This window comes from Rhinolophus hipposideros (assembly GCF_964194185.1).
Source record: "Rhinolophus hipposideros genome assembly, chromosome: 14".
Classification (NCBI taxonomy): Eukaryota; Metazoa; Chordata; class Mammalia; order Chiroptera; family Rhinolophidae; genus Rhinolophus; species Rhinolophus hipposideros.
In genome coordinates, this window is record NC_138060.1 from 39,877,673 (window position 1) to 39,892,735 (window position 15,063).

The window sequence follows — 15,063 nt, forward strand, 5'->3', positions numbered from 1 at the left end:
CTGAATCAGAAAATCTATGATGGGGCCCATAATCGGGAATTTTAACAAGCCCACCAGGTGATTCTCTTTTCTGCTAAAGTTTGAGAACCACTTCCCTATAATATACAGCCTTTACTGCCATTTCTAAGGATAACTAATGTTCTAGTGAAAGTGATCTTATATTAAACAACAAGTGAACGCATGTCACAACAAAGAAGTGATCAGAAAAGTCTCACATATGTTGGGAAAACAAGAACTGACACTTTGTTTTACTTTCACTTCACATTCCACAGTCAGGAAAAAAACACACAAAAAAACAATACACCCTGAAACAAACTAAAACCAGTCAGTCAGGATAACCCTGACTGATACAGGCAGGTCTCCAATAGAATAAAGTCTTTACTATTTCCCATTGTTCTGGACTCTCTAAAAAAGAAAATCATTTGATCCCTGACTTTGGTTATACTGATGTCTGAAAATATGTTATCGTCTTCCTGAATATGATAACCATCTGAGAAAGTTGCTGTGTTGTTGTTTTTTTTCACCATGATCAGAATAATATAAATTTCTTTACATTGGTTATTCTTTGTGTGTGTTTTAAAATACTTGTTAGGTGCTTCATTTGTTGACCCAGGCCTTCTGAGTCTGATTCTACTCCATTTATCTATTGCTTTATAATAAACCACCTCAAAACATAGCAGTTTAAACAATTTATTATTATCTCTTATGGTACTGTGGGTTGACAGGGCTTAGCTGGGTGGTTCTCACTTGAGGTCTCTCATATAGTTGCATTCAAATTATGGCTGGGACTGTCATTTGGAGGCTCAACTGAGCTGGATGTCCAAGATGGTTCACTCACATGGCTAATAGACTCACATGGATGATAATTGATGCTGATTGTTTGTTGAGAGCTCAGTAGGGGGACATTGATCAGCTCCTATATGGCCTCTCCATGTGGCTTAGATTTCTCACATTGTGGTAGATGAATGGAAAAAGGGGTTGTCCCAAATGCAAGTATTCTAAGAAACCCAAGTAGAAGCTGAAAGATTTCTAATAATTTACCTTTAGAAGTCTCAGAACATACTTACTGCCACAATAAGGCCAGCCCAGAATCAAGGGGATAAGAATTAAATTCAATCTCTTGATGTGCCGAACATAATGTAAGTAAAGCAAGGAAGAACTAAATGGTGGCCATCTTTGTAGACTACCATACACTCCCTTACACTCTTTGCAAGTAAGTATTTTCTTTTCAGTTCTCAAGGCAGCTTTCTCAGTTTTCCTTTGACAATATGATCCTTCACCTAAGTGTTAAAGTTAAGCAAGTGTTCACCATTATCAAGGACTGTATAGTCTAAGATTTTGCCCTTCTCTCAAGCTAACATTATTCTGCCACAGCTGTATAGATGAAGGTAGAAAACATAAGAAACCTAGATCAGAGACAGATGACAGCTTAATATTCCTAGCACTAGAAGTAGCCAGCAATACCTATAGGAAAACATGAAGAGAACCTGATGACACCTGAACATACAGAAGATTGTATTCCAGGAAAGATATCCTGAGTTTAGGGTACCCAAGTTTTTTATGATGAGCAGTAAGCAAATGCCCTTTGCTCCAGAGGGAGACACTCTCTCTCTTTAAAGCTGTTAGCTACATATGAATATCCTTAAAAGGATAGTCCAGAACAAAGGCAGTCAGTACCTTACTTATAAGTCATGCAGAAATAAAAGAGATCTATGAAGAATTGTCATCCAATAGCCATGTGATGGTGATTATGATATGTGTGGAAATGAGTGGACCACCCAGTTAGAGAAAAAAAGCAAAGAAAGAACTTTCTATATTTTTGAAATTGCAAGAAGTTCAGCTGTAAAGAGTATGACTGGAGAAGTAAAAAGGGACAGAAAAACCTTGAAGAGGTGTCCATAATTTGTTGAAGGTTTTGTATTTATTCTGTAGGTAATACTAAATAGCTCAAAGACTTTTATGAGAGAAGAGACATGATCACCATTGCAGTATTTTAAGCTTACTCTGATAGGATCTGTGGAAGATTTAAATTCCTGAAGGAATCACTCATTTACAAGGAATGTAACTGAGGAGAGCTGGAGCTGAGACAATGCTGATTGGAGTAAAGAAACAGTAGCACATATACCAGATGTTGAGGAAATAGACTTATAGAGATACACTAGGCCACTGCTAACATCTCTTAACACAGTACATTGTCATCATTTGATATATGTCTCCCCCTCATTAGCTTCTTAACTTCTTCATGGCAAAAGCACATTATATTTTTCTTTATATCATCTATGTCTGATTCAATTTTGTTTGATGGATTAGTTGATATTTAGACTGAATTAAACATAAGATAGGGTTTAGATTGCATCAAAAATGTAGATATTAGGAGCAAATAAATAAAGAACTAGTCCTTATGGAACTTATATTCTAGCAGAATATACAGATAGTAAATTAATGAACAAATAAATATTCAGTATTATATGCAAGGTGGTGATAAGTACTGTGTTTCCCTGAAAATAAGACCTATCCAGACAATCAGCTCTTACGCATCTTTTGGAGCAAAAATTAATATAATACCCAGTTTTATTTTACTATAAGACTGGTATGATATGATACTATATGATATGATATGATATGATATGATATGATACCAGGTCTTACATTAATTTTTGCTCCAAAAGACGCATTAGAGCTGATTGTCCAGCTAGGTCTTATTTTCAGGGAAAACACAGTACCATGAATTAAAATAAAGCAGGACCAGCGATGGTGGCTGTAAGATGCTGTTTTAGATGGGATGGTTAGGAAAAGCTTCTTTGAGAAAATAATCTCAGAACTTCTGTCACTTCTTTGCTAAAGTTATATAGCAGGGGTAGATGGATATTTTGGATATACAGTGATAGTCCAGAGGCCTAGCTGAGGTCTTCATGAATCTGTATAAAAGTGTCCAGTAGTGTCTCTGTTTGGGATCTTCCAGAAGCTGGCTCTGAGACTTTGATTTATTCTGGAAGTAATCTCAGGAAACACCAAGAGGCAAAGCAAGTAAATGAGAAAGGAACATGAAAGCACCCAATATATATGGTTAACTGAAGCTGAATCCCACTGGGGAACTCTGGGAGCCAGTGTTGAATGTACACTTCAGTGGCATCTAGGGGTGTATTGGTAAATGTTCAACAATTGGCTCTCTGGGGATAAAAAGAGCCTCTATTTGTAGTGTTTGACAATTTCGTTGGTGTAAATCCTCCCACTATGGCACATTTTTAGCTACCAAGGTGATATCACTAAACATGGAGTTGGGAAAGATGCACAGTACTACACCATTGCATAGGATTTCTACCATCCAGATGTAGTAGATGTAAGTTACTATAAGAGCACGGATAATAGTAAAAGCTAGTAAAATAATCAGAAAGTATTACACTTCAGTATTCGTTGCCTTGGTTTTAATGTAATTTGCTTAATTGGAATATGCGTTTAAATTTTCAGTAACGACTATTTAAATACTGGCTCACAAAATTCCTGAAAATGTAATGTGAGCTCTTGTGTACTGGTATGAACTGGCTCCAGCACATCACTGGGGTATCCCCCCTGAACGGGAAGGAGCTGGGGTATTTTTCCTACTGGTTGATGGCTACCCCTGAGGGGCTTGATTCTCTCTTTGAGATAGTGCCCTGTGAGGGCAGAGCCAGCACTGGCATTCAGAGAATGCCATTAAAAGGTGGCATTGGTAAGACCTAAGGATACTGGAGTCCCGACAAGGTCTTCCACAAATAGATAGAAAAGATACTGGGTCCTGATAAGGTGAAAGCAAGTGAGCTTTAAAAATATGACTTCCCCTGTGCTTGGACTAGTAGAATTTTTAAATGTTTAGAGTTCACCATTAGATTGGATCTTGTTGGTCCAATATCTTGTCTTATTTTTGCAGTAAAAGTATGATACACACAGCAGCTGTGGTATGTTTAGGGAAATAAAAGAGAGAGAGTGGTCATTTCTTGGTAGACAGCAAGACCGAGAGAGAATAGTAGCTGTAGGAATGAAGCTTGAGATATTAATTAGTACTTAGAAGTCAGGAATAGCAGAGAAAGAGACACAAGGGAATAGGACCCTAACCCAGCCATGCCAAAAGGCCCCTTTTCTCCAAATACTCCAGAGCAAGTTCATCCTTGCAAAGGGTCTTGGTGAGATCCTGCTGTTCTTTAGATGCAACCAAGGTGGCAAAATCCTGGGTAACATAGGCATCTTTAAAAGATGGAGAATTTGGTGAGCTATCAGCATATTAAGAAACTGCCCTGGTTGGCTATTTCATTTTTATGTATTTAAATATTGTAATTGTGATTGATATTTTAAATCCAATATGTATATATCCAACACATATTTATTGAGCCCTTCCTATATACCAGACACTACATTAGAATTTTTGTGACACCAAGGAAAGCAGTACAATCACTTTACCAATTAAGGGTATTGCACCTTGGCTACACTTAAATAACAGAAAGGCCTTCATTGGTTCAAAGCATGTTTCTCTCCTGTTTGCTTGCCTTTCCCAGGAGATGCAGTATAACTAGCCCTGCAGAACTGATTGCGTGCTTAAAAGTATCAGGGTCTGTAGTAAGGCCAATTTTAGCTGCAAAAATGTGCCCCAGCCCTAAGCCAAACCACCAATTGTAAGTCATTGTTCTATTTAGTGCGAAGCTTCCCTATCTTCCCAGGAGCGAGCTTCCTCCTCTTCACGTTACAGAGGCAATCAGGGGCACACAGAATCTCAGAGCTGGGTGGAACTTCTGAAGCCACTGATTCTAACTCTTACCTGCACTTCACAAGACACTCAGGTCTCTGGTTGCTCTTTTTAAGAAAGCTGAAAACCATGATGGTGAAAAAAGCATGGGATTTGATATGAAGACCAAGGTCAATTCCAGCAACACTTTTGCTTAAACGTATTTTTTAGACAAGTAATTATTGATCATTTACTCTCTCGGGATCTTTTTCTAAGAAATGAAACTATAGTGGTGTTCATAATATAAAAAGTTTCTGACATTATGGGGCTCAGCCTCATTTCTGATGGGGGAATAAAATAATAATTCTACAACTAATAAGTGAATTGATAAATAACCAGGGTAATTTTAAACAGTAGTTATGCTACTGTAGCAGAGATGGCTCTCCTTTAAAACCTGATATTTCTTTGCATACTGTACTTGTAATTGGGAAGTAGCTGGACAGCCCTTGTCACTGGTTGTGTGGTCATGAGACTCACTCACTGCCAATAGAATGTAAGAGCAAATGATGTGTCTTACTTCCAGGCTAAGTCTCTTTCCCTCCTAGCAGCTGGATGGAAGTCTTAGACAAGGATAGAACCACCATAGGACAGTATGCTGGGTCTTTGTGTCATTGCAGGTAGACGATTCACCCTTCAATCAAGAATACCCCCCTTGGACAATAACATGTAAGAAATACACTTCTATTGCCATTGAGCCATTCTACATTGCAAAGTGGGGGAGTGCTAGCCAGCCTTCCCTACCTTCTACAGAAAATAGGATGACATGCTAGAGACCAAAGGGTGTTGAGCTGAGGGCAATCTGAGAGCAGAGTGAAAAAGGAAGACCTCTCTGAGATGACATCTGTGCTGGTAATGTTTATGCTAAGCCCAGGCATGTTAAGATCAGGGGAAGAGCATTTCAGGCAGTTGGAACAGCAAGTGCAAAGTCCTTGAGGCAGGAAGTGGTTTAACATGCTAGTGGGACAGAAGATTCATGTGACCGGGGCAATATGAACAACAAGGAGGCAGTTTTGAAATGAGGTCACAGAAGTCAGCAGAGGTGAGATCATATAGAGCCCTCTGAGACATGGTGAGGAGTTTCGGGTTTATCCTAAGTGCAATGGAAAGCCATTGGAGTGTTTTACAATAGATAGGAGCATGGGACATGCATGGATGTTTCAAAAAGAACACTCTGCTTGCTGTGTGGAGAATGGATTATCCCGGGGCAGAAAACAGAATGCTATTTGCCTTTTGTGATGGTTAATTTGATGTGTCAAGTTGACTGGGCCAAGGGATGCCCAGATAGCTGGTGAAACATTATGTAGGTTGTATCTGTGAGGATGCTTCCAGAAGAGATTAGTATTTGAATCAGAAGACTGAGTAAAGAAAATCCACCCCCACCAACATGGATGGGTCTCTCTCTCTCTCTCTCTCTCTCTCTCTCTCTCTCTCTCTCTCTCTCTCACTCGCTCTCCTTCTGGTTCTTGAGACTTTGGACCGTGGGACTTACACAAGGGCCCAACTGCTCACACCATCTTAGGCCTTTAGACTAAGACTGAATTACATCACTGGTTTTTGTGGTTCTCTAGCAAATACATGGCAGATTATGGATATTTCTTGACCTCTACAACTGTATGAACCAATTTCTAATATGTATATTATATAATTTCCTATTGGGTCTGTTTCTCTGGAGAACCCTAATACAATTTTAGAAAAGCATTCAAACCCTTTACCATGTTTTGCAAGGTCCTTTATGATCTTATTCTGATTCCATCCTCATTGCTCCCCATTATCTTTCACACTTTACCAGTCACAGTCATCTTTTTCAGTTCCCACTTTCCTTTTTCTGAGACTACATATGCTGAACTTTTTGCCTGGAACACCTTTTCCCTACAGCTTTCCTTCTCTCCATACTCCTACGTGGGGTTCTAATCAAACTTTCCAGTCCTATTTTGAGCTGCGGTCATTTTGCTCTACTTTTAAATCTGGGATTATGCCATATTCTCTTTTATTCCTGGGCCTTTGAACATGATATTTCACTCCATCTTGGTTTTGTTAACTTCTATTTATTATCCCAGTCTCAGTTTAGCTGGTACTTCATTTAGAAAACCTTCTGCTCTCTCCTAAGTAGGGTAAGGCTCTCTGCTCAATGCTCCCAGAAGCCTGTAGTGCTTTGCTGTTTACACTGCATTGTATTAATAGTCACTTATGCATTGGAGTATAAACTCTGTTAAGTTAGGAAATTTTGTTTCTGTAATGTCTATTGCATATCAGACATTCAACAACTACCATGTTTCCCTGAAAATAAGACCTAACCAGACAAATAGCTCAAATGCATCTTTTGGAGCAAAATTAATATAAGACCTGGTCTTATATTGTGTTATGTTAGATGAGACCCAGTCTTATATTATAGTAAAATAAGACCTGGTCTCATATTAATTTTTGCTCCAAAAGATGAATTAGAGCTGACGGTCTGGTTAGGTCTTATTTTTGGGGAAACATGGTAGTTGTTGAATGAACCAATAAAACCAATACAACACTAATTTCAGAGGAATTTTTCAAGGCTACAAATGAGAGATGAAGCCATTACTCAGAAGCTGGGGACAAATTCATTTGAAATAAGATAAAGTTGGGGATGAATGGAGAAGAGTCCCTGAAAATAGTCTCTTGTGATAAGTTAGCTCCTTATTTGGTTGTTGATACAGAGGCACTTTGGCATACTTCAAGGTACAGTTGAGCTTACCACTGCCTCAAAGAGAAAAAAAATGAACTGTAACAGCATTTTGTAAATTGAAAAGCATTACACAAATATTAAGTGATATTCTAATAATCTACAAATATATTATCATTAGCACTTCTGATGGACTCATTTTTGAATCCCAAACAGAAAAACAGCTTGGGAATTTCTTAAAATGCAAATGCTCTTGTTTGGAAGAATGTTTGGTGATAAAGGTCACTGTGAACTTATCGAGGAGCTCAGTGGGATGGAAGCGGCCTTTATTTATGTGTATTTATGTGCTTATTCACTGATGGCTTTGCTGAGGAAAGCTATATTGTCAAGTGCCCTAATTAAGAAATAATAATGTAATTGATTTTTTATGGATTATCTTCAATTGAGTCCCTTTACAACAGCAAACTCTCATTGACTCCTCGGGATAATTGATGGCTTCTCAGCACAATGCCCTTGGCTGATTGCAGAGCAGTTGGTGTTGCGTCTGACAATGGTCAGGAGCAATCTCTCTTCTCACAATGGGGACTCCTAGTAAGGCAGCAAGCTGAAGTGGAAAGGGTACTGTTAATTCACTGAGTAACACAGGTCACGTCACTTTCATTTTTGTAAAATGAGGGGGCTGCACTATACCAATGGCTTGGAAACTAAAAATAAATTTCAGCAGAACCTCATGCATCGAACAAATTTTACGTGGGAGCTGGGTATGTAAAACAGGCTCACATGGTGTTACCTCTAGTTGAAGTGAGGTTGGGAATTGCAGAGGTTTGACCCAGCTCCTGGTCTCCTCCCACCAGAGCAGACTCTGGAGTACCCCAAGACTCACAGTTTGAAAGCTGATGCCCTAGATGATCTCCAAGCATGGTTCTAGTTCTAAAATTCCAGGATTCTGTGGTATGACTTCAGAGACTCCATAATAAACCAAAATAGCCATTTGTCTCACTTTTAGAGTAGATATGTCTCAAAACATTTGCCATCAGAGTCCAGTTAGAATATCTAACTTGGCTCAGGGCACCGGGGCTGTGGTTTAAGCAGAGTAAAACAGTCTATGCCTCTGAGTTTAGTGATTTCATGTTAGTGTGTGTGTGTGTGTGTGTGTGTGTGTGTGTGTGTGTGGTGTACACATGTGTGAGATGGTCTGCAGTTTTATAGGAGTTTTGAGTTTTATTATTTCATCAGATTTTTGTGGGATTGTGAAAGGGCTGCAAATATCTAGAAGAGGGAAGCAATAGCTATTGAGTCCCAGTGAGTATTGTGTTAAACACTTAAAAAAAAGATATATTATCTACATATCTACATTCATTCATGAGAGAATTAAAGTTCACAAATGTCAACCAAGGTCACAATAAGTCTCTATGACTCTAAAGCTTATACTTTTTTTACGAAATTGTGATTTCTTCTTATGTAGACAAAAGAGAAACTTAAACTGCTTGGGGGTGGGGGTCAGTCAGACACAATCATTCTGAAAAACAATACATTAGACGTTTTAGTTTTGGGGGACTTACCAAAAAATGGCTAGTTAAATCAGATTCCATTTGAATGAGAGTATGCTTATATAGCCTTTATCTAGAACAACGGTACTCAACAGGGTGTGATTTTTATCCCCTTCAGGGTGCACTTGGAAATGTCTGAAGACATTTTTGGTTGTCATAACTTGGGGAGTGGGGTGTGTCTGCTATTGGCATGTAGTGAATAGAGGCCAGGGATACTCTTAAACTTCCTGCAATGCACAGGGAAGCCCTCCCACAACAAAGAATTATTTGGTCCAAATGCCGATAGTGCCAAAATTGAGAAGGCCTGATCTAGAAGTCCTGGTAGTATTAAAGGAGGTATTGCAAGATAAGAAGGAGAAAAGGCCAGCATGGGAACCACATATAGTTTTTAAGCTATTTAAATTTTTAGAATTTTTTTTTCAAGTCTGCTCTCAAGTTTCTTAGCCAGACAATGATGTCCTGACTAATAAGTCTTCCGGGAATGATGATTAGCCCTGTTTAAAACCAAACCAAACCAAACAAACCAAAAAAACCCTCACATATACAAAAAATATTTTCATAAATCATTTGGAGTAGAAGTTACTATTATGAGCATTCCAGAAGCCCCATCCTCCAAGCTTATGTTTGACTTAGTACCAGTTCATAAGATTATCCTCACTTCATACACCGAGATGACACTTTTTGCTGATCAGATGCCCAAGGCTCTACTATTCCCTTGCAGACACCCTTCCTATAAATATATGAAAAAACTAAAGCGTGCATTTATTTTAGGTTGATTAAGTGAAAATTGGTGTGTGTGATAGGCAGAATAATGCCTCCTGCCCTCTCAAGAGGTCCATGCTCTAATCCTGGGAATCTGTGGCAAAAGGGACTTTGCTGGTGTGATTAAGTTAAAGACCTTGAGATGGAGAAATTATCGTGGATTTTCAGGGTGGGCCCAATGTAATCACAAGAGTACTTAAAAGTAAAAGAGAGAGGCAGCAGAAGTGGCCAGAGCGACCCGAGGTGAGAAAGACCTGAATGGACACGGCTTCTAGAAGCTGAAATAGACAAGGTAACAGAACCCACCCAGAGCCAATACACTGTTTGCCTGATGAGATCCAGGTCAGTCTTTTGAACTATAAAGAACTGTAAGATAAGTTATTTGCTTTGAACTGTTAAATTTATGGTCATTTGTTATGGAAACAATAGAAAGCTAATACAGTATGTTACCTCCACCAGGTCTGAAAGGATGATCTCCTTAAATCTTAATTAACTTTGAAGGTATTTAGATGCTACTAAGGGACCCATCCCAGGCATCTGTTTTAATTTTTTTGATAGACAGGCAGAAACTAGATTTTTGCATGAAGTTGAAGGAGGAGAGTGCTGGAACACCGATGCTTGGGACAGACACAAGAGGGAAAGAAAAAACAAAATGAGACTATATGTATGTATTCAACCAGCTACTCCCAGGGTGTTGATCTAATATCCTAAAGCAGTAATGTCAACAGAATTGTCAATAGAATTTTAAAGCAAGCCACACATGTAATTTTTAACTTTTTAGTTGCTAATCAAAACAATAAGAAACAGGTGAAATTAATTTTAATAATTTATTTAACTCAATGGTATCCAGCATATTATCATTTCAACATGTAATCAATATAAAATTATTAATGAAATGTTTTACATTATTTTTCATACCAAATCTTTGAGTTGTGTGTGTCTTATACTCACAGCATATCTCCTTTTGGACTAGCCACATTTCAAGTGCTCAATAGCCATATGTGACTACCATATTGGGCAGTGTGGCTCTAGACTAGAGGGATAAGAGATCAAAAGGAAAACACACTGTTTTCTTCCACTGTACTCACATATATCACCAAATATGTGCATTTTCCCCCCACACTGACCAATTATCAACACCAGCTGCCTGTCCTACAATTCAATATAGTTCTGACACTATCTTCATGGAGTTAACATCAGACCCTACAAGTTAAGGGCTCAGTCCCACAAGACTGTCCCCACTTCAAATACCAGTCGCAAGTCCTAGCTTGTCATCTATACTTCTGACTGACCAGCTATAAATCAGTTTGCTTATGACCCTGTCCTCATGTTAAATAACTTGCTAGAATGGCTCACATAGCTCAGGAAAACATGGCTGGTGGACATGTGGAAGTGCTGGGAGGGTGGCATACCTGGAGAGAGCACTGAAGCGCCAAGCCCCTTCCCACATACCTTGCTTTATGCATTTATGCATCTTATCCATATGGATTTTTCTTTTTGTATTATTTAACCTTGTGTCATAATACCTGGAACATAGCAGGTGATATTTGTTTGTAGAATAAAATACCTGACTTTTATTTAGAGCATACGCTAGAGCCTAACCTAGCTAAGCAACTTATTATGATTGGCTAATGGAATATCAGTATAGATTTTTTTTTTTTTAAATGAGAAAAGCAGTCATTCTGTTACTCTCATGGAAAAATACATCGAAACAAAAATATCTAATACGATATAACTTTGTACATTTTTCTATTAATAGCCCCAGTGAGTGCTGACAAATGTTTGAAGTTTACCACAACGACCAAATCAAAACCCTCAAATGGTGTGACCACAAAGGCTGTGAACTCTCAAGCCAGTCAGCTAATGGACAAGATGCTAAATATCAACCTACGTCCAAGATATATTTTTAATTACTGTTGGCATTTTGCTCCTGCTTAATCCATTACACAGGAGCCAACATCATACCTTTTTTTCCAATTTCTGACTTCATCCATTGCTGTGACTCAGTTTCAGTCAGTCACGTTAGGTAGGAGGCCAACCACTAAGGAGAGTGAATGATTGACCCAGCTGACACACCTGTACCACAGACAAAACCAAATGAACCCAAAGCAGCAGACAGACAAAGTCTTTAGATAAGCACTGCTAATGTTTTGCAGCATTTTGTGGTTCTTAGAGAAGATGCTATATTGAATTCCAGGTGGGATAAGGCCTTTATTTTCATTTTCCTCTTTTCCTAATAAAAGTGAGATGAAAAGCATGATTGTAGAAAGGGCCAGGCCTAGGAAACAAAAGACTTAGGGTCAAATCTTTGCACTGGGTAACAATATATGAGGCATTGAAACAGTCTGAGCTTTGTTTGTCTGATTTCTGAAATGAAAATAAAAACTACCTTCCCTATTTTTTTTATTCACATATTGTAAAGGTCAAATCACAAAAAGTACAATATATGAGAAAGGATTTTTGTGCTTTTTTTTGGTAAAAGGTAATATAAATATAAGTGACTTTTTATTATCAACATCATAATCGTAGCTACTAATGCGTTGTAATGAGTCTATGTCTGTTTGTCCATGGTGATTTTCCTTTTGTTTTTCTAACCCATTTTTCCCTCTCCTGGCACTTGTCAGTCAGAATTTTTTTCCTGTCAGATGTTTATATCAATTCCCCTCAGTACTGTCTCTAATATTAAATGAACAGTTTATAGATTTTAGGTGATTTACATGAATCTTTACTAAGAATTGAAGAACGTTACCTCCAAAGTAAAATTGAGACTTCTTTTGTGCAAATGGTTCATTTAAACATTGTATCTAAATGAATAGGTTTATCTTTCTTGGCCTTAGGGGGCTAAATTTTTACATCACAATAATCAATGTACACCAATGGGCCACATTTGAGATTTAATACTTTTTGTGGTAGCATTTTCATGGTTGAGCCCATGTGAAGACTACTTTAGGTCTGGCTTCCAAGCTGCTCAAAATATAATCCCTGGAAGAAGTATGTCCAAAGCCAAGCCATTCTTGGTAGAGCTCCACTTGGCAAGTCAATTTATTAAAAATACATGTCATTCAAATCTCAGTTCTCTCTCTCTAATTCTTTTTAAATTTTAGTTTTAAAATTTTAAATCGTTAAGATACAATCACATCGTTTTAAAATATTTTAAAAGGTATATACATAGTGACAAGTCTCTCATTTGCATTTTCTATCCATCTTGTGCCCATCTTCCAGTATATCCATGTTTATTAGTTTTCTTATGAATATACAAGTGTAATCTCTTATTAAAAGTTTTATTTTGCATCACTTCTCTTTAAATTACAAATATGCATGTGTGTGTATGATATATACTGTGTGCGTTATCTATTGCCACATTACAAACCACTTTGAGACACAGTAGCTTTAAAAAAAAGCAATTTATTATTTTTCACCCTTTTGTGGGTTAGGAATTTGGGCAGTGCTGTTCTGGGGAACATTTCTGCCATATGGTATCAACTAGAGCCATTCTCTTTGCTGTATTTAGCTACTGATAGGGCTGATCTGGGAAGTATAAGATAGATTCACTTATGTATCTGGCACTGCAGGACTCCTCCAGGGAGCTTCTCTCTTTCCAAGTGACATGGGCTTTCTTGCAACATGGTGGTATAAGGGTAGTTGGACTTCTTACATAGCAAATCTGCTAAGATGTAAAGGTGTAAGCCCTAGGGTTCCACATTCTTATGTCATAGTAATCAAATGGTCTAGCAAAGACCAGTGGATCATATTTGAGATTTAATAACTTTTCATGATTACTTCTCCATTGATGTGTCTATTTAAGGATTAACTTGGGGTTAATATCTTAAGGCTCAGCCATGAAAGTTAAATAGAATCACTCCTACCAGATTCCATTGGACAAAATAAGTCCCAAAGTCAACCCAGATTCAAGGGGGAGGAAATAGGTTCTATCTTTCAGTGGGATAAATGGCAAAAATTTTGCAGCCGTCTTTAATTTACCATAATATCTGTTTTATTTTTTACATGTTTTAAAGCTCATGGATACCAGCTTATCAGTGATAGGAAGATGTCTACTAATCCACTATGGAAGATTTAATTCCAGTTCTCAAAAAATAACCAAATTACTGAGAAATACTGATGTAAGAAGCAGTACTTTTAGAAATAAAAATAGCTTTGGGTTTTTTTTTAAGATTGAAAAAAAACCTAATAGGTTGGCTTTAAAGCCCACATTTCTGTAACACAATGTGTTGTTAATTTAAAAAAAACTCACTGAAGTATTTTTAATCACTTGGACATGTTCTGACTGGCAATTTGTGGACAGGCTAGTTTCTTAATGCATACTTTGACATATACATTAAACCTCTTACTATTCACTTGATGAATTTAACTCCCATCAAACCTGTGACATAACCTATAACTATCACCAGCTTCTTTGTGGGAGTTTACGATTTTCATGATATATGCCTTCTGAAATATACGTCTGTGGGCTTATGGTAAAATTAATAAAACTGAAATTAAAACTGACAGCTCTGAAATGATATGCTACCCTTAGCATATGGAATAACTACTGTGAACACTTATGGGGTTTGTTGCAAGATTATAGACAGTTACCCAATGGGGGATAACTTCTGAACTGTGCTGTTAAATCTCATTTGACAGGTTTTGGATTTGGTATAATTTTTCTATAGCATTTTAGTGTTGGGTGAGCAATATGTTAGCTATGATTCAGATGACATTTTATGTCTAAGTCCTTTAGTCTTTCCCCTCCAAATCCGCCCTCTCTTCTCTGTCACACCCTCCTCTTTTTTTCTTCCCCCTCCTTCTATATACACTCAATCTTATCTAAATATTTTAGCAGTTAGTTTATGGCTAGGGGATTCTTTATGAAATATGAAAATAAAAACCATTTTGTCTGGCTGCAAATCTGAGTGTGCACATCTGCGAATCCAAGGGTACATATCAAAGTCTTATCTACCTACCTATCTGTCTACCTATCTATTGATTTATTATTTTTTCCTTTCCCATACCCTAATGTTTATAATCTTATTTCTTCTGTGATGGTAGAAATGCAAATTGCAAGGATTTAGTCCTCTACACTGTGTTCAGTGACCCAGTCTTTTATAAAATCTGTCTTGGCTCCACTTCATGCATGCAAGTGTACACACACACACACACACACACACACACACACACACAGCCTTTTTTTTTCTTTTAATAGGTCTATTTATCTCTTCCTCATGAATGAAGGGCTGCTGGCCAGATGTTGACTCTGTAAAGAATAACAGTATCCTTACAAAAGAAAGACTTTGGTTAAGAATCAGTTGCTAAATAACCCTAAAACTTGAGAATTCTATATACTGAAA